Here is a 21,300-nt window from a genome sequence, read left to right as displayed (position 1 = left end):
ATAAAGAAAATGAAAGAATGAGAGAGCTGGGATCAGGGGGTCTGTGAGTAGACTCATCAGACAACTTTATTGTTTACAAGGGGCTCTCTATATACCCTTCTCCGAGACAGCAAGCAGCAACCTGCAGTTAACTATTAGCACTACTAAGGAACTCTAAGGAACTCAAATCTTATCTCAAGGTACAAAGTCTAAGTGTTCTATTTACTACAAAAGGTATTTGCTCATCTTTTCTTTCAGCCTTAAACAGCTTTATCCCATTTGCCTGGAACTCTTAATTACTGCATTCCTTAGGTTGCAAGCATAGGCATGGAGACAGCACATCTCTCTTGTGAGACCACTGTGCCTCAGTTTCCAACAGTCTCTGTGATTTTCAATTAGCCCAGCTTCCCCTCCTGCAGGGGGCGGAGTCAAAACAGTAGCTACCAGCCTCTTTCCAACTTGGACAGGTTCAAGCTGTAGTTGTTCTTAGTGTTATACTTTAGCCTGCCAAATTTACTAATCAGTTGGTGCCCAACTGTCTCTTCCTCCCCTGTTTTTGGGAAATGGAGCTTCCAACTCCAGCCATGGAATAGCTCCTGAGGAAGCTTGTAGCTGCCAGTGGAGGATGGACACCGGCCTCCATGGCGGGGAGCGCTCTATTCACTAATCTTCTCGGCAGATGGGCAGTTTCCTCCTTCCATTCTTTCAAGGATATTGCAGGATGCTCTTTTGATCTCCTGGAGCCCCCAAGCATGTGCTTTAGATAGCTCTGGGTGATTACTAAGTACCCTGTAGTGTGAACTGACCCTAGGCAGTCCTTACTCTAAATATTTTTTCCAAGACTAAAGAAGAGATGAAATTTCCTAACTTTATAATATCCCATCATGGGTTGTCAGCAGTTTTTCAAAGATTAAAATTAGTTTGGAAAGAATATATATATAATTAGTAAATCTAGGGGCGTATGTCCCAATTTGAGGGTATATCAGTTCAAATAACAGTTTTCAAATTAAGACATTATCACATAATTTAAGAGAGTATCATGACATTAGAAAATGGCTGATTTAAGCTGGATTTAAGAGAAATTTCCATATGAAAAGTTACAAATAAATAAGTAGTACAATTAATAAGTCATTGAAAAAAAATTAGATTAATTCAAAACTTTTGAAGTAAGTAGTGTGAGCTAACAGAAGTGAAAACCTTTGGCATACAAGACTTTTCCTTATACTTGAAATATAAATGCTTAAAGTGATGGTAATTTTTTTTTCTCTTTTATCAAATCAAACCTTTGCCATGATTTCATTTAACATATGTGCCAAGGAGTAATTCCCTAAAATAGAATTTGAGTTGAAAAAATACTTCATCATGTTGTCATTTTACTGTAATTTTAAAAGCAACAAGACTGAAGTGTTCCTTAATGGCTTAGGAAACCTATAGTTTTCTTCTTTGTGCCCTGTTTTCAATACATTTGTGGGAATGTGTATAATGTTTCAAAGTGCTCTTCCACTGGTCCAGTGTCCCTGTGTTCAGTATACGAGTGTGTGTGTCTGTATGTGTGTGCCTGTTTGCCTTCCTTCATCCTCTCACAGTCCTTTCTCTGATTCTGTACTTTAAATAGACATAAAACAGAACTCAGATACATCTTAGCATGTTTTATTTTTGTTTATCTGCAGTTTATGTCTTTGTTTTAATTTAAATTAACATTCAACATATAGAATTTACTTTTGTGCATAAAGTGAAATATATTATGGCACAAATATGAACGACCTAGTAAAATCTGAGATTATTTTTATTTTCTAAATCTTTAAATATTTGTCTTTGAAAATATCGGATATAAATTCTGCATTCAGAAACAATAAAGCTATTTCCATTTTGAAACATTTTTTCTTTAGCGATAAAGAATACCATTCAACTTTTTTTTTTAAAAAGATTTATTTTATTTATTTCTCTCCCCTCCCCCCCCACCCCGGTAGTCTGTTCTCTGTGTCTATTTGCTGCATCTTCTTTGTCCGCTTCTGTTGTTGTCAGCAGCACGGGAATCTGTGCCTCCTCCCGTTGCATCATCTTATTGTGTCAGCTCTCCGTGTGTGTGGTGCCATTCCTGGGCAGGCTGCACTTTCTTTCGCGCTGGGCGGCTCTCCTTATGGGGCGCACTCCTTGCGCATGGGGCTCCTCTACGAGGGGGACACCCCTGTGTGGCACGGCACTCCCTGCGCGCATCAGCAGCGCGCATGGGCCAGCTCCACACGGGTCAAGGTGTTGTGGAATTTAAGAGAAGTTCAATTATTTGAGTATAGAGAGGCCAGGACTCAGGAATGATTTTGAGAAGGAAAAATGGTTTATTGACGGCCGGCCGGACTCGGGAGCTTTCAGTTTGAATCCCGAGCCCTGAACAAGATTTTCAAACGTCTTTTATACAGAGAGGAAAGGCCAAATGGTCCCTTTGTTTCAGTTCTCAATAGGCTTCAATTAGCATATATCTTCCACATCTTAGGTAAGCTTTTAGCATGGACTCCAGACATTCTAGATAAGCCTTTAGCACATTTGGTTTTTGCATTTCCCCTAAATACTTAAAGTTTATAGCCCCCGCATTGTTAAACATTTCCTGGGACTGGAGCCGCTGCCAGTCCCCAAGGGCAGGACTACAGCCCCCCACCGTTCCATACCCACAAGTCAAACAACTTAGTTATCTCTGAAGAGACAAAGAGCCCTCCACCCATAGCCCACATCAAAGGAGGCCCAGGATTTGAACCGTGGACCTCCCATGTGGTAGACAGACACCCTAACCACTGGGCCAAGTCCGCTGCCAACTTTTTTTTTTTTTAAGATTTATTTTTTATTTATTTCTCTCCCCTTCCTTGCCCCACCCCCCAGTTGTCTGCTTTCTGTGTGTTCTGTGTCCGCTTGTATTCTTGTCAGCGGCACCCGGAATCTGTATCTTGTTTTGTTGCGTCATCTTGTTGTGTCAGCTCTCTGTGTGTGTGGCACCATTCCTGGGCAGGCTGTGCTTTTTTCATGCTGGGCGGCTCTCCTTATGGGGAGCACTCCTTGCATGTGGGACTCCCCTACGTGGGGGACACCCCTGCGTGGCATGGCGCTACTTGTGCACATCAGCACTGCATGTGGGCTAGCTCATCACATGGGTCAGGAGGCCTTAGGTTTGAACTCTGGACCTCCCATGTGGTAGGCAGATGCCCTATCCATTGGGCCAAATCTGCTTACCCCATTCAACTTTTAAAATTTGGTTTGTAATGGTGTTTACCCAAATTTATACAGGTTAATTATTTGTGCCATAACTTATTTCAACAATTTTTAGGACACTTGAATTTGTTTTCATCTTATCACCTTATTTGACGTATATATCTTTACATACTGGATTGATTATTTCCTTAGGACAGATTCTTAGAAATAGAATTGTCCAGTCCAATCAAACTCCCAGAAAGGTTAAACCAGTGTAAATTACTATCAGCAATGTATTAATCATATATGTTTCTTCTTTTTTGAATTGCTAATAGATGTCCTCTATCCCTTTTTCTTTTAGAGTTTTTTTAACCTTATTGTTTTGAAAGAGCTCTTTGTTAACAAGTTAACCCCTTGTCATAGATTATGAGTTTTTCCAGATTTTGATTTGATTTTTGTTTCTATGTGAAGCAGTTTTTTTCTATTTTGGGCATTTAGAAGTTTTACATTTTTATGTGGTCAGATCTATTCATCTTTCATGAATATGGTTTTCATACCATGATTAGTAAGATATTCTCCACTCTAAGATGATTAAATTTTTACCTAAATTTTTCTGACACTTTTAGCCATTTCTGATATTTTTTAAGCCACTTGGAATATATTTTGATGTAAAATATGAGGAAGGGGATTCAACTTATTTTTTTTCTTTGTTGTAGTTGTTAAATAATCCATGCTTTTCTTACTGATAATCTCAAGTCCCTTTTATCATTGTTTAGATTCATTTCTGGAATTTCTGTTCTTTTCCATTAGTCCATCTGCTTTTCCTGACCCTATACCACTGTTATATTACAGCTTTAAAATGGCTTTAATATAAAATAGGGTAAGGTTTCTTTCATTGTTTTTCACAGTTTGCTTAATTCTTGTCAGATATTTATTCTTCCACATGAATTTAGAATAATTTTGCCAAATCTTCAAAAATTCCATTAAGATTTTGCAAACAATTCTATTAACTTGGATCAACATGTGGAGAATTAACAAAATGTAATTCAATATAAAAGTTAATTCACATATAAAATTCAAATTTATAGAGTAAAAATTATGATTTTTTCTTTATCCCTTTGTTTGCCCTAACTTCGCCCTATTCCCCTTGCATTAGATTTGAAGGCTGCATACAGAATGTAGCCCATTTTTACCATAATCCATTCACAAACTTCATTAGCGTACACGTTGGGGCTGGGCTTCTGTGCGTCAGTGAACACACCTGTAGGCACATGCAGAATGGTAAGGTCCACAGACTGCAGCCAGACAACCTGGTTTCCATCCTGGCTCTGTTGATTACCAGTTGGGTGACCTTCATCTTGTTGGGTTTCAGTTTCCATTTGTAAAGTAGGGAAAATGAATGTATCACCTTATACTGATGTTGGAAGGATTAAAGGAATGAATATTTGTAAAGACTCGGGATTGTGCCAAACTTGTAGAAAGTGCTCGGTGATAACAGTTGTTATTGTTATTGTTAATCTTTGTCACTGGTGAGATTTTTCATACAGAGTCTGTATAAGGTTTCTTCTGGGAATTTTGTGATTTTATGAATTAGGTCTTTTAACTAGAGAATATTCCTTAATTTCTAGGATTGTGTGTTTTTGGTTTCTACTTTCATCTATTTTCAAATACTCTGCAGTTAAATTTCTATATATATTGGGACATAAGAAAACTATTTTTGTGTATTAATTTTGTTACCAGCTACTTTATTAAGCAAGGTAGTTACCAGCTGTAACCAACTACCTTACTAATGGTTGCTGGTTGATTTTCGTTTGATCCTCTGGGAAATTCCAGGTGGTTAATTATATTATCCTCTGATCTAATTGCATTGGCTAGCCCTCATAGAACAGTGTTAACAGGTCAATAACCAGCATCATTATCTTGTTGCTGACTTTGATGGAAATGGCAACTAATGTTTCACCATTAAGCTTCTTGCTAGGTTGATTTATAAATGTGTGTGTTTATGTGTTTTCCTATACAGAAATAGTACAAAATTAAAGAACTTCTATTCCAGTATTTGCTAAGTATATATTTTTTTAGTTTTAGGAATGGATAACATACTTTTTAAGTTTATCAGGATGATAATATGCTATTTATCCTTTGACCTATTATTGGTCTCAGTTATTAATTTTAGACTGTAGAAATTATCTTGTTATTTATTTTCTTATATTCTTTGGCTATATACTTTATATAACTTCATTTGTGTATTTACGGTACATTTTTTTCTTCATTGGCCTAGTTAGCAGTTTATCTGCATAATTTTATTAATTCAAAGAAATAGCTCTTCTATTTATCAACTCAACTATTTTATGTTATTTATTTCCTTATACTTTTCCTATATTTCTCTTATCTTTCTTTTCTGATTTCATAAGTTATAAATGTTAATGCATTTGTTTTTATTCTTTCATGTTTAGTAATGCAAATGACTAAGGCCATGAATTTACCTTTCAGAGTAGCTTTAGCTATATCTTACATTTTAAAATATGTAGTATTCTCATTATATTATCTCCTTTATTCTTCAGTTGCTTTTTTCTTCAGCCTTCCACCCTAGAGGTATTTGGAAGAATCCACCCCAAAACACAAACACAGATTGATTAACAGAAGTGGAGAGGATTGAGTGTTTTGGTTTCAACTTTTTACTTTTCAAATATTCTATCAAGGGAAATGGACTTTGGCCCAGTGGTTAGGGCGTCCGTCTACCATATGGGAGGTCTGCGGTTCAGACCCCGGGCCTCCTTGACCCGTGTGGAGCTGGCCATGCGCAGTGCTGATGCGCGCAAGGAGTGCAGTGCCACGCAAGGGTGTCCCCCACGTGGGGGAGCCCCACGTGCAAGGAGTGCACCCGTGAGGAAAGCCGCCCAGCGTGAAAAGAAAGAGCAGCCTGCCCAGGAATGGCGCCGCCCACACTTCCCGTGCCGCAGATGACAACAGAAGCGGACAAAGAAACAAGACGCAGCAAACAGACACCAAGAACAGACAACCAGGGGAGGGGGGAAATTAAATAAATAAATAAATCTTTAAAAAATATATATATATATTCTATCAAAGACACATGTAGGAGAGTATATTTTCAAAATTTTTCTGTTTCTTCTTTTTCATTCCCTGAGGATTGAGCCCAGGACCTTGTACATGTGAAGCAGGTGCTCAATCACTGAGCTATACCCACTCTGTGATTTTCATTAATTCCATCCCCCCACAAGATGGCTCCCTCATCTGTTTGCTTATTGTTTTTGCTCATTGTTTGTGTTTATTGTTTGTTTTTCTTTAGGAGGTACCAGAAACCAAACCTGGGACCTCCCATGTGGGAGGCAGGCCCAACTGCTTAAGCCACGTCCACTCCCTGCTCATGTTTTTGTTGTTGTTGTTTTTGCTTGTTATCTGCTTGTTGTCTTGCTGGATGTTTGTTTTCCTTCTTAAGGAGGCACTGGTAACCAACCCAGAACCTCCCATGTGAGAGGCAGTCGCTCAACTGCTCAAACCACATCTCCTGATTTTCATTAATTTTTAATTGAAGTGTTTCAGAGAAAGAGTTCTAAATCTGGCAATTTCAGTAGAATTTGTCTTATTCTGAGTTATGTTTTATTAATTTGCCTGATAAAGTGTGATCCTTTTTAATTTTCAAGTAGAAATATCCCTTATAATAAGGAAGATTTTTGAATATTATTTCTTTTCCATTTTTGGTTGTTGTCTTCAGGGTTGTTATTATTTGTGTATTCAGTTTCCCTTATCTGTTAACATTTTCTTGTTTGCCCTTTTTCTGTTTGTAAAATGCCTCAATTTTTTCTTTCTTGCAACTAATTAGATCTTTATGCAGTTATTCTGTGCTTCATTAATGCTATTTTAATTTACTGCATTTGAATTCTGGTGGTTTTATTTCCTTAATTTTTTACCTGTGCCACTTTTCTTTGCAATTGAGGCTGTCTTACGTCTTAAGCAAAGGCTCCATTTTTTTTTTCTTAAATTTTGTGAAAGTGCAAAGCACTGTGCTTTAGAACTCTCTCCCTCCCTCTTTTGCTAGGATAAACTTTCCAAACAAGCCCTACACCTACCTTTTGCACATCGTAATTTTCTCTCCTTTTTAGGGAAGAATTTTTTCATAGGTATTATACATATGTATACACAGTATATATATATATATATATTTTTTTTTTCTCTCTCTCTTAAGCTTTTCTTTGTGTAAAGTGTTTTCTTTTCAAAAGAATTATTCTTGGTTCCACTCGATTTTTACTTGGTTAGCATTGAAATCCTCCTTTAAAATGTACCCTGGAGGGCCTGGCAGGCAATATGGGTTGTGGGTTTGTCTTATTAATTTACTTAGTAAGTGGCCTAAGGAGAGTGGGGAGAGAGTGAGTGGTCTCAGTCAGTGACAGTGGGAAACTCAGGTCTTTGTGTATTATTTCTTCCTTATTTTTGCAAATACTGTACCAGAGGCCAGTTGTGGGGGTTGGGAGGAAGACACTCTGTATTTTGTGGGAGGTGTTGGGACTTAAGGGCGATGCTCTGATTAAGGCCGAGCAGGGCTGTAATGCCTGGTAGCCGTGGAAGAAAGCTGTGCCCGAAGGCCTCAAGAAGCCACTGTTGCGCATCAAGCCTTTGTCTTGTGCCTCTTCTCCATCATCTCTCCAATCTGGAGGAAACTGCTGGAATTCCACAGACTTCTTTCCTGGAATACTGCCTCCTCTTTGGAGAAGGGGAGATGTATGTGGGTATCTGTGTCCTGGTTTGGTCCTGAATTCAGTGATTCTAGTCGTTATTCCTCAGAATTTGTGGTATGTGGTGGCCACTATTCCTAGTATAAGTACTGATGATTTTAAAGATTCTTTGTGGTCACTTCTTTTTAATTATTTTTCTAGGAAAGAGGACTGTTTACCATATTTAAAGGGACCCTCTTTCCTAGAAGTCTCCAGCTTTTGTTCTTAGAATCAGTCCTAGACTTTTCCCCCTTACCTGTAGATTAGTGACATTGAGAATAGAAAACAATACCTATCCTTAATCTTTTAGGAGGAAAACCAAAAATGTTAATATAGAAAGACAACAGACCTTCCCTGCCCTTGTGATGATCTTGCTAGAAAATGAATTTATTCTACCCAGTAGTAAAATGGTGACATTTACATTGATAAGATCAATAGACGGGAATGTCCTATTCCAGGTGGCTTGGGTCTAGCAGCTTCTAATGTGGCCCCTCCATAAATAGTCATGCAAAGACAGAAAAAGACCAACTAACAATAACCCAAACACTAACTTGCAACAGAATCTAACATCAAAACTATGGAGGACAAGACCCTAATTTTATGTAGGCATTATCTCCATCCTAGCCAGGTTTTGATTATGACATGCCTCAGCTTGCCTTGCAGGAAAGGAAAGGACAGGAGAAAGCTTTGTGCTCTTCTTAGAGTCTGTCCTCCCACTATGAGAACCCAGTATGGCTCCAACTGAGAACACAGGTAGCAGCTCCTTCTATAGCTCTGTAATTTCAAGTGTAATTTTCTAAAACTCCAGATCAAATCACCAAGATTAAGAATGAGAACTGGTTTTATATTGTAGAAGACTCAAAAGATGCCATTTTACTTTTGTCTGTTACTTACAGACTCTAGGATCCAGCATGATTTAGAAAAAACTAAATTTAAAAGGAGAATGATATATTTAAAAATACTGAAAAATACAAAAGTCAGTTAAGTCCATATAAAAGTCACTGTTTTACAAAAGGCAGAATATAAAGGAAAAACTTTCAAGCATTGAAGTAAACAAAGAAGAATAAAACATGGAAAGCATAAAATGATATGGCAGGGGTAAGGCCAACTATTAAATATGACATTAAATGGAAATGGAAAAACTTTACTGAAATTATGTTTTTTAAAAGCCCAATATGATCTTTCCTAAAGGAACACAATACAAAATTATACAGAATTTTTATGTGAAAGGATGGACAAATTTCATTTATCACTTGCAAACAGAAAGCGAGTAAATGATACCAGATTAAGAAAAAAATATTAAAAAAGCAAAGAGGCTCAGTATCATCAAAAGTGAATATATATCTATTATGAACTCTTATGTAGTAAATATCTTTGCTTCAAAATATGTTAAAAACATCCTAAATGTCCCAATAAAAGATTGATTAAATATATTGTAGTATAGTCACTTGGTGTAATAATTATGAATGATACTGTTGAAGTTTCTTAGTTCCGAAGAAAGCCTGTTAATAATATATTGTTATGGTAAAAAGCTTATTATAAATCAGTATGTATATTATTCTCCTACTTCAGTTAAGGTACACCTAAAAATATTAACATTTGTTATCTTTAAGTGGTGAAATTAGAGGTAATTTAAATATTTTTCATTTATCTACATTTTTAAGTTTTTCCTATGGTGAGATTGTGTTATTATGCCTTAATATTCTCGGACTTTCCCTCTGAGAAGATTCTATTTTCTTACTTCATTGACCTTTAACTTGTCCTTGTGACTTCCTTTGGCCAATAAAATGTGAGTGTAAGGGACATATGTCACCAACAAGCTGAAGCTTTAAGAACTACCCCAGGGCTCTGCATGGCTCTTTTGCATCCTTCACCTGGGGCCTGTTCCTTCAGGCTGAAATGGAGAGGACACAGAGCAGAGCTGCAGCTGACCTCTGAGGGACATGGAACATGAGCCAGGAACACACTTTTCCTGTAAACTACTGAGATTTGGGGTTTTGGGGTTACAACATCACAATTTAGCCTAAGCTGGCTGATATAGTAAACTTGTATTTTATGGATATTAAGGGGGTAAAAAAGTTTTCATTGAATGTCAGCTGATAAAAGAAACTAGTTTTAATCAGATCAAAATATCTTTAATTTGCAACAATATAAAGATATCTTTTAAAGACAACTTAGTATTTGAATTTTTACTGTAAGAAAATTTATACAATGGAAATTAATCTGCTATCACTGTCTGAAGATTCCACAGTGTAAAATGTGGTCAGGCTGTTATTATTTTCGCCCACTCATCAATTTCATTTAGTGCAAGGATGAAGGACTAAAAATTAAATGCTCCCTGGAGCACTCATTAGACATAGAAGAAGAAGCTGTCTTATATTCCATGGCATTAGCAGAGTGCCTGGCACAGGATGATGTTGTCACTGAGTCCATACTATCCTCACGCTGCAATTCCTGCATACATTGCAACAGTTTTCAGTGGCCTGCTTGGAATGTGCCCTACTCAAAGATATAATTATGGGGATTTTCTCAGAGAATCCGGAGGGTGGTATTGTGTGTAGCTGTCTCTCCTCTCCTGAGGGTTTTATAGCAGTAACTGCAGCTGGGGAAAGTACTGAGAGATTGAATGGTGGTGGTGGTGGCCTTCAACCTGAGCATTATTAAAAATCATCTTTGAGAGAAATGAGTGTAGCTCAGTGGTTGAGCACCTCCTTCCTATGTTTGAAGTCCTGGGTTCAATCCCTGGTACCTCCTAAAAAAAATTATCTTTGATATGTGTGCCATCTTTGAAATGTACACTACCCTATAGGTTTAAATAATGTGTTTAAATAACCTCATTTTTTATTATGACAGACTGAACTTCTACCTCATTTCCATTCTGGCGCCACCAGACTAATGAGTATCCTCTATATTCCGCAGCACTTTCTGCTGCTTTTTTCATAGCACTTCCTTTTTTTTTTTTTTTTAATATATATATATATTTTTTTTTAATTCATTTTTTAAAAAATATTACATTAAAAAAATATGAAGCCCCATTCAACCCCACCGCCCCCACCTCCCACTCCCCCCACAGCAACACTCTCTCCCATCATCATGACACATCCATTGCATTTCGTAAGTACATCTCTGGGCATCGCTGCACCTCATGGTCAGTGGTCCACATCATAGCCCATACTCTCCCATGTTCCATCCAGTGGGCCCTGGGGGGATCTACAGTGTCCCGTAATTGTCCGTGAAGCACCACCCAGGACAACTCCAAGTCCCGAAAACGCCTCCACATCTCATCTCTTCCTCCCATTCCCCGCACCCAGCAGCCACCATGACCACTTTCCCCACACCAATGCCACATTTTCTCTGTGGACATTGGATTGGTTGTGTCCATTTCACTTCTATGTCAAGAGGGGGCTTAAATTCCACATGGATACTGGATGCAATCCTCCTGCTTTCAGTTGTAGGCACTCTAGGCTCCATGGTGTGGTGGTTGACCTTCTTCAACTCCATGTTAGCTGAGTGGGGTAAGTCCAATAAATCAGAGTGTAGGAGTTGAAGTCTGTTGAGGTTCAGGGCGTGGCTATCATATTGTCAGTCCAGAGATTCAAATCCCCTAGATATATCTTAAACCCCAGCACCAACTACAATTCCAGTAAAGTAGCATGAAAGTCTTGTGACAAGAGATCCCATGTGAGTCCAGCTCCATCATGCAGAAACACCAGCTCCAAAGAAGGGCCAACTGACATGGCAGTGAACCCCATCTGCCATGACCATAGAACCCGTGGGTCTCTTTAGCCCTCAAAAGAACCAGTACCTGGGGTTGTATCTACTTTATCTGTCTCTGAGACTCTGCTCAGTCGTGCATAAGGGCAATCCTTCTGACAACCTCCAGACTCTTTTTCAGAGAGTCATAGCCATATAAACTCATTTCTTTTTCCATTTCCCCCTTACATTAGGTCAAACAGCATTTTAAACTCCTGTTAATATATGTAGACAGGGATATTCTGCTGGTCCGCATTGAACCTTTAATTCAAGGTCATTTTCTAGTTGCATCATCAGCTGGTATTTGGTAGTGATCCCTCGGTGCCAGGGAGGCTCATCCCCGGGTGTCATGTCCCATGCTGGGGGGAATGCACTGCATCTACATGCTGAGTTTGGCTTCGAGACTGGCCACATTTGAGTAAGGCTCAATGAAGGCTGTCAGGAGGAAACTCCCAGCAAAGTGCTGCTCTAGGCCTTGTTCTTATTTCAGGCGTATAGGCTCACAAACATAGTCATTAGTATCAGGGGCTCACTGTTGGACCCTCATTCCTTCCTGGTTCTTACCGTTGCACCTGGGGGACTGCCGCTGCTCCACTAGGGACCATTTCATAGCACTTCTTGAATGGCATTTTAGTAGACTTTCTTCCCACCTAGATTGTAAGCTTTTATTAGTCACAATTGTTTGCTTTTTCTTTTTTTTCTTTTTTAATTTTTATGGAAAGTTTCAAACATACACAAAGTAGAGAGAATATGTAACCAAACCCTCTTTTACACATCCTAAAAAATATTTCAAAGCAAATTGCAGAGGCTGTATCAATTCACCTGCCAGTACTTAAGTATATATTTCTAACAGATAAGGATTTTAAAAAACATAACCACAATACCATTTTCACATACAATAAAATTAACAAGTCCTTATTATCATCTGATACCTACTTTTCATCAGGGACCTCAATAAATCCTTTTTACAGTGACTGATTTGAAACACGATCCAAGCAAGGTCCACCTATGGTATTTGGTTGTCAGTCTCTTGTCTCTTATTCTACAACAGCTTCTCTTCCCTTTGTCTCTCACATTGTGTTTAAGAAAACATGTCTTCTGCCATGGAGAGTCTTCCACACTTTGAATTTGGCTGATTGTGTGTTTGTGGTGGTATTTAATATAAGCATCTGGTACTCCTTTTTCTCTGTAACCTTAGCATCAAGCCCAAGGAAGGCCCTGAAATCAGTGACTGATAATCAGGGATGTGCCCCAGATTCCTTATCTGTGGAATGTACATAATAATATCTGATATGCTAACCTTGCAGTGTTTTGAAATGTTATGTGTGGAATTGCCTCATAAAGTTATTCATTCATTCACTTGCTTTTTCACTATTGAGTGCCTATTATAATGAGGGACTGTTTGAGGCTCTGATGATTCAGTAGTGAATAAAACAAAAGTCTTTACACTCGTTTTCTGTAAGCTCATGATGGTCAATATCAGGTAATCCCCAATTTCAAATATCTTTTCTGGATACAGAAAATTTGTGGTGGCTATAAACAGAAAGCTTTTTCTGGAAGTCTTCCTTATCACCTTTTGCTTTAGTTTTGTCCCTGGGTCATAACTCTTGATTTTATGTCACTTGGTGTAAATGCAAATGTTATAGCACTTAGCAACAAGAGTAGTGATCCCACTCATGTAAAGGATGAGTGAGACAGAAAATGAGGTGTTCAGCTGTCATATTGCTGTTATTTTTAGGTATACTACTGTTCTTGAGTATAATTACTGTTAATGTTGACTTTGAAATCTATGGTCTTTCTTTGGTTTAGAATATTGTTTAGGTTATTTTTTAAAAACGCATTTCAATAGAGATAAAGTAAATATCACAGCAATTCTTACTCTCTAGGAATAAGAAATAAGTAGATGGAACTAGCAACAGAGCTTACGCACTCTTACTTTTGTAATGTCTTCTGAAATAGCAAGTGATCAAACACTTGATTGATAATCAGGTTTGGAATTATAATTAAGGTTTGCAGGATCTTTAAAGGACATCTTCAAACTTATATTAGCTGCTTGAACCCTTTGTTTAAAATAAAAAGACCAATAATTAATAGAAACAACAACAATAACCTCACAAAACAATTCTTGGAATGAACTAAATTCTCTTACTCATCTTTTCTTCATTTTTTTTTATTATTCAACATAGTCGTAATTATAATTAATCTGAAATGTTGCCTTTTCATCATTACAGGTTACCCTGTAAATCTCATTTTAAATTAAAACTAAACCTAAGGTGTTAGTTTGGTGTTAATGAGGAAAATACAGTTGAATGCTGTTGGGGGGGAAAATGTCCAAAAGAGGAAATGTTGTCCCTCAGTGTTGATTGGGTTGAATTTACTTCCTAATGGATAACAGTTTAATGAGTGGTTGTCTCATTCTCATCCCTCAGGGACACTTGAGCACATCACAAGCTCCCGTACTTTGGCTCCAGAGTCAGGATCTACTTGTAAAACATCTTGGACCAGAAAACAAAGTACTTCAAATTAAGGAGGTGAGCACTGTTCTTACTTTCTGATTGCTGGCAGCAGAGCTTGGCTTCAGAAACTTTACTCACACTTATTGGACTGCCTTCATGAAACAAAAGGATTAGATGATTATCTATCATGTATCATTTGTTAATAGCTTTTGCCAATCCTAAATAAAACCTCATGTCTGGCCAACAAAAGAGCCCTACAGCTCTTTGCATTTCGATTTGCCTAAAGACTGGTTTTGTTTCAAGAGAAAGCCTTCCAGTTTTAGAATAAATGGCTTTTATTTTTCCCAGGGTAACACTGGATTTGAAATCTTAAGAAAGGATTTTAAATTATTTTCACTAGGCTCTAATTTTCCCAGTTTATGACAACTTCTGTTGTAGTTACTGGGATTTTAAAAATATGTTTTATAGCCAGGATGTTGTGGAATTTAAGAGAAGTTTAATTATTTGAGTATAGAGAGGCCAGGACTCAGGAATGATTTTGAGAAGGAAAAATGGTTTATTGACGGCCGGCCGGACTCGGGAGCTTTCAGTTTGAATCCTGAGCCCTGGACAAGATTTTCAAACGTCTTTTATACAGAGAGGAAAGGCCAAATGGTCTTTTTGTTTCAGTTCTCAATAGGCTTCAATTAGCATATATCTCTTCCACATCTTAGGTAAGCTTTTAGCATGGACTCTAGACATTCTAGATAAGCTTTTAGCATATTTACTTTTTGCATTTTCCCTAAATACTTAAAGTTTATAGCCCTTGCATTGTTAAACGTTTCCTGGGACTGGAGTTTCCTGGGACTGGAGCCGCTGCCACAGTCCCTAAAGGCAGGACTGCAGCCTCTTACTGTTCTACACTCACAAGTTAAACAGCTTAGTTATCTCTGAAGAGACAAAGAGCCTTCCACCCATAGCCCACATCATTCCCCTTTTTCTGCCAAAGTTTAACTTGCTAAGCTTTGGCATAATTATTGTTGGAGCTATGAGGTGGATGGCTGTTTGTTGTTTTGATTAATTATTTATCAGTTTTTAGTACAGCATCCAGGACTGTTTTTAGAAGTTTAGAACTTTTCATTCTGGACAGCAGAATCTTGGGCAGGGGCCTCTTGCAGTTATTCTGCTGCTACTGGCACTTACGTGGATTTCCAGTCAGGTTCCAGATCCATCTATTACTTTTATTTTACTCTTAAAGAGTTTACACCTTTAATTTAAAAGGGGTGCTGAAGGGAGACGATTTCTTTTCTGTAACTGCTTCTTGCTGGCCATGGGCTGTAGTCATTGCTTAATAAGGTGTAAAACTCTTTAATTTATTCTAACTGGAGGAAGATGGATCTGGCATTTTGTACGAAGTTGGATGAAGTTTTCATATGGTTAATAAGATGTTCACTCTGAAAGAAACAAACTTAATTAAAAATTTGGAATACTTGTTTTTAAAAGAGGACACATTGGATTACAGAGGTAGACAAGGTTAGGTGCCTATAAAGATGGCATTCTTTAAAAGCTGGTGGGAACAGCATATATATTCTTTTTTAAGTTATCCATCTTTAGAGAGAAATTGCAACAGACACTTAGCTTTGTATGAAGACACATTCTAAGCTGTTCAATGATTGACACTCATTTGCTCTGTTAGATGCTCCTGGTGAACTGGCACTCCTTGGGCAACTGGCTTCACTCAGGATTAGAACACTAATTTGGAAATAGTCTTAGTCTTCACCTGTGGGAGTGATCAGAACTACAGAATAAAGATTTTTACACCTTGGTTTTCATTGTACAATTTCTAGCAATTTTGACTTGTTTAATAGGTGACTCACTATTAGCAAGCAAGCTTCACTTTTGCTACACAGCAGAGTACAGCAGAATATAGAAGTTGACTGAGACTGGCTGAGACTGCTACCTTATTCTATAGACATGTTATTAACTGTTTAGAAAATGATTTTACCAGGAATTTAACATGTTTAATATACTTCTGCACTTGATCTAAAATAGAAAAGATAACATTACAATTATTAGGCATATATTTAGTACAGGATAAAAGTACAGCACTTAATATTAACTAATGTATTACTTAATGCATAAGGATTCAGAGTTGCAATTATTAGTTTTGAGTTTCAGGTTTGTAATACTTTACATGTTATCTTTCCATGAGAGCAGGCCATAATGCTAATTGCGTTTAAGTTTTACTTACAGTATCCTGGTATCATGGCTCCACTTAGCATGTTTTTCAACGCAGTGAGCAAGTTGCAGCATCTTTCATCTTAGAGAGATTTTCTAGTATTTTACTAGCCTGGTGCATAGTGCTCTCTGGCACCATGGAACAGTGCCAGTCTGGAGGCAATATCTATTGTACACTTGGCTGTACCGAGTCATTATTGGCTGCAGGAGCTTGAAACTGCAATATAGTTTCTATCGACTTCAGGAGCAGAACCAGAGACTGATATAGCACATATTTTTAATTGAGGGGTCAGTGACCAGCCTAGCCAATAACTCACATGGAGAGGCCACCTGTAATGTATACAAGTCCTGGTTCGAATGCACAAGAGTTTGATAATGTTAACGTTTATTCTTTGTTTATATATATATTTTAAACAATTTACTGCAACACATCATATATTAAATGACTGTTTACTTACACAATTTTATTATGAAGATAACAGTAGGTACTTTACTTTAGTAATAGAGGAAAAATATTATTTTTCATTGTTAAAATGAAAACAGAAGACTTCTAATATAATCAAGATAACTTTTTATTACTATTTACTTAAATGTGTACTTTGCAGTGGCTTTCAGACAGGTTTATTATCATGAAGTTATTTCTGCTACTAATAACTAATCTAAGTTTTAGTTAACAATTACTTTTCTAGAACTAGAACTATTTAAACATTTTTAGTTTGAGGATGTTTTACAAACTCTTTATAATTGACTATAACCGCATTGACTAGACACCTCATGTTTAAATAAACTTATTAAATTACAATTACTAAAGAATTTTACTCTTTATTTGAGAGCATATCTACAATTTTTTTCTTTTAGCTTAATTTTACTAATGTGAACTTACAATTTTCATTACTCTAAAGATTTTGTACATAATGTTAATTTAGTTTATAAATTAACTATGGGAGATTACACTCAAGTTAAATAAAATTGAAACCATAATAGTTTATGCAAGGAATGTTTTCTTTTTCTCTTACAGGAAGCTAAAAACTTTTTTTCTTTAAGTTATGAAAATTATTAATTTAAAAGCATAACTGACTACCAGGTTTTAAAACACATGCATACTGACTACTAGGTTTTAACACAAAGAGTTAAGACACAGAAACAAAACTTATTGATATTATTTATAATTTGCATTATTTTATATACTGTTTAGCTTAATTTGGGGTCCCGAAATATATATTACTTATAACTGCATATTTAACTTTAACAATTTGAGCAAATAGGCAGACATGAATAGTTTGACACAACAACATGACTTTAGTTACTTTAAATTTTTAATTTTTACAAAACAAGTGTGACTGCAAAACATTTTAAAGACTTTTGAAACTCTTTTTAATTTGCACTATGACCACGCAGTTTACTACAAGAATTTTTTTTTTTACTTAATGGATTGTAATAACTAAAATGTTTTCAATGCCTTAGCACTATTTTGTTTTAGAACTTTATATTTTATTTGAAATTAGCAGAATTTTGGCTAAGCAACAAGATTAATTTTATATATATTTACTGAGGCTGTTTGATGCCTCAGGGAGACAGATTGCTTTCTCTCATGAATTGCCACTCTTAGGATCACTGACTGTCAAGGCAGGAGACTTCTCCCTCTCCACTCCCCTTTTTGATTTTGGAGATAATAAAACTCCAGTGGTCATTTAACTTTATTTTATCAGGCAGCAATTTATTTAGTTTACACTTGAATTCATGAGAGAAAGGGTTACTAATACTAGGAGAGGAGACAGTGATGTCCCAGCTCTTCTCAATTATGAAATAACTATAGGCAAAGGCAAAGGGTGAGGTTAGCTTTGAAGTAACTATAAACAAAGGAAAGGTTAGTTTAGAGTTTACACTTAATAATTTTAAGCTAAATTCACCTAGCTATAATTTCAGTTATTACTTTTCTACTGTGTTATAACATAAATGCATTTATAAATGATTTTAACTCTTAGTTACAGTTTTATTAATTTTTTTTGAAAACTTATTAATTTTATAACACTTTTAAATACCTTTCATTCGACTTATAACATATTAAATGAACTTATTACTTTAATTTTTTTTTAAAGTAAAAGAATGAATCTCTTGCAGTTAGTTTGAAATAAAAAACTACTTTTCAGGATTTGATTTCTAGAACATAAATGTTCTTTTAAAAGAGGTAAGACTCTTTTTTAAACACTGAGGAAATGATGAGGTTAAAGCATAAGAAACTATTGATAAAAGATTTTTTTTGTATATTGATTTTATTCAATTTTAATCATAAAAATTTTCCTTCTACAAACTTTTTACACTTTCAGTATTCATTTAGGTTCTGTCCCACACTCTACTTTTTCCAATAATCAATCATTTTATCTTAGGACAAAATCATCTTCTGTTTCTTTAACAATAAAAACACATTCCATATATCCTACATACTAAGTTACCAGGCAAACTTCTTACAACATATAATTGCCATTAATACTAAACAAGTTTGTTAAAATAATGAACTTTTCTTTACTTTAAATACTTAGTAGCATGTAATACCAGAAACAGTTTTTTTTGGAAGCAAGTTGGCAGGGGAGATTGGCTGCTGAATAAGTTTGTTATAAAATTGCCTTTTATTATTATTATTATCAATTTAGTTTTGTTAAATAATGACTTTTTGCAATTAGCTACTTAAATACCTTAAACAATGCTTTGTAAAACTTTTATAATTATTTATACTCTTAAGACAAAGTTTACCTTCACAGAACACGTTCTCTTACTTAAGGTTACTACAATACTTTTTAAGAACCTGAGCAGAATGCAAACGTATTTTGGCTTTGACACCCTAAGGAGGGAACTTTACTGCATTTATTCTGATTCTGCTTTTTACCTCCTTCACTTCCCCCCCTTTCAGGCAGTCGGGTGCACAACAAACAGGAATGCGGCTTATGAATAGAAGGGTGGACTCACTGGAAAGGGGCAAGCCGCTCTTCGCTTTCTAGCTTTCAGCTAAAATGGGCAGACAGAACTTACTCAAATTTGGCAACTCTCCCAGGAACCTAGCCGCCCTGACTGGGACATTTCCAACAAACTTGGGTGCTTGGCGCGGATACAGATGGCCTCCAAGCCCCGGCAAAGGGCCAGACCAGAGACAAGACAGGAGAGCATGCACAAACATCTAGACTTCGCAAACATCCAGACTCCTCAGCTTTTGCCCCAGAATCATTTCACCCCCTTGCCAATGGCAAGGGAGGGCTCCAGCTCAGCTGTAATTCCACTTTACATAAGGACACAACTCCAACACTAGCCTTGAGCTGACACAGACAGAAGCACAAAGGTCACTAAACTGAGCCACAAGTTTATATATTTATTTTCACCATGGCTGCCCCCACAGCCATCACAAACCTCAGAACACTTAACATTTGGTATAAAGCGAATTTATTCACAAATTAGCACTATAACAAAAGATTTCAGCTAGACTTTTCTACTGTTTAAACTTTACACCCAGACCAAGCTCCACCAGAAAAGCCGATCCATTTTCCTGTAACCAAGTTTTGTTTCCCTTAATCTAGATCAATTTCCAGGACATTAGGACTTGAACCTATAAATAGCCCTTCCTATTAAAATCGAGACTCCACTCCTTTAGTGGATATAAGACCAGTACCAGATTCTAACATGCAGTTAGACAAACCCAAAACACCAGGGCTTTTCCCCGGTTTTTTTCCTTTTCCCAAGCCTAGAGAGAACGGCTTCCCCCCAGCCTTCTGGGGCTACTAGGGTTCTCTCGGGAGGTGATCAGCCTCCCCTTCCTAGCATTTAAAGCTAGGGCCTTCCAGACTGTGCTCACCCGGGGAGTCTTACCTTCTTCCATGTTCGGAGTTCTTTTTCGTTCCCAGAATCCTTCTCTTCAGACCTTCCATTGCCCTCGATTTTTGTCGGGAAGATTCTGGTGGAGCCCACATCTTTTCTGGATTAAATTTAATCTAGGGGCGCCCAGATTTGGGGTTCACCCGAGTCCTCCTGGCTTCCTTGGGGATTTGGAAGGGGCAGCAAAATGCTACCGTCTCTGGCCTTCATTTATAGTCCCGGCGGAGTCGCCAAAAATGTTGTGGAATTTAAGAGAAGTTTAATTATTTGAGTATAGAGAGGCCAGGACTCAGGAATGATTTTGAGAAGGAAAAATGGTTTATTGACGGCCGGCCAGACTCGGGAGCTTTCAGTTTGAATCCGGAGCCCTGGACAAGATTTTCAAACGTCTTTTATACAGAGAGGAAAGGCTAAATGGTCTTTTTGTTTCAGTTCTCAATAGGCTTCAATTAGCATATATCTCTTCCACATCTTAGGTAAGCTTTTAGCATGGACTCTAGACATTCTAGATAAGCTTTTAGCATATTTACTTTTTGCATTTTCCCTAAATACTTAAAGTTTATAGCCCTTGCATTGTTAAACATTTCCTGGGACTGGAGCCGCTGCCATAGTCCCTAAAGGCAGGACTGCAGCCTCTTACTGTTCTACACTCACAAGTTAAACAGCTTAGTTATCTCTGAAGAGACAAAGAGCCTTCCACCCATAGCCCACATCAAGGAGACCATCAAAATCGTCATGATCATATTCGGGGTCACATGATCCACTAACAACTGTGCAAATGTTAAACTATAAATATTGGTAGGCCTGTATAAAATTTAGTTTATGGCAGATTTTACATGACCTATACATAACTCACTCATTAGGTTTGTATTATTTATAAAATCTATCACACATTTGTATCTGATCCAATCTAAACTTCTCTCTTCTCCAGACTGACATTTTCTAAGTGTCTTCATTTGAATGCCTCAGTAATACCTCAAACTCAGGATGCCTAAAGCCATTCCCATGACCTTCCTCTCAGTTCTGGATTTCCTTTGACCAGTCCTCTCTCAGTGAATGGCAGTGCTGTCGTAGGAACATCTTTTACCCTACCTCTCCCTCCTCCCCACATCTAGAAATGATTCACA

General features: G+C 37.1%; 1 protein-coding gene across 6 annotated transcripts in view; it reads left to right on the top strand.

Annotated features, from left to right (window-relative positions):
* The window catches only part of OSBPL6 (oxysterol binding protein like 6), a 236,892-nt gene that overhangs the window by 122,161 nt on the left and 93,431 nt on the right, over positions 1 to 21,300 (top strand). For all 6 annotated transcript variants that reach the window (XM_058300587.1, XM_058300586.1, XM_058300583.1 and 3 more), the window contains exon 3: positions 14,069 to 14,170. The gene's annotated coding sequence lies outside the window, so the exon portion shown is untranslated. The remainder of the gene's footprint in view (positions 1 to 14,068; positions 14,171 to 21,300) is intronic.

The sequence above is a fragment of the Dasypus novemcinctus genome, chromosome 7, assembly GCF_030445035.2.
Source record: "Dasypus novemcinctus isolate mDasNov1 chromosome 7, mDasNov1.1.hap2, whole genome shotgun sequence".
NCBI lineage: Eukaryota > Metazoa > Chordata > Mammalia > Cingulata > Dasypodidae > Dasypus > Dasypus novemcinctus.
The sequence above is the reverse complement of the archived record's forward strand: the minus strand, read 5'-3'. Positions and strand labels throughout refer to the sequence as shown.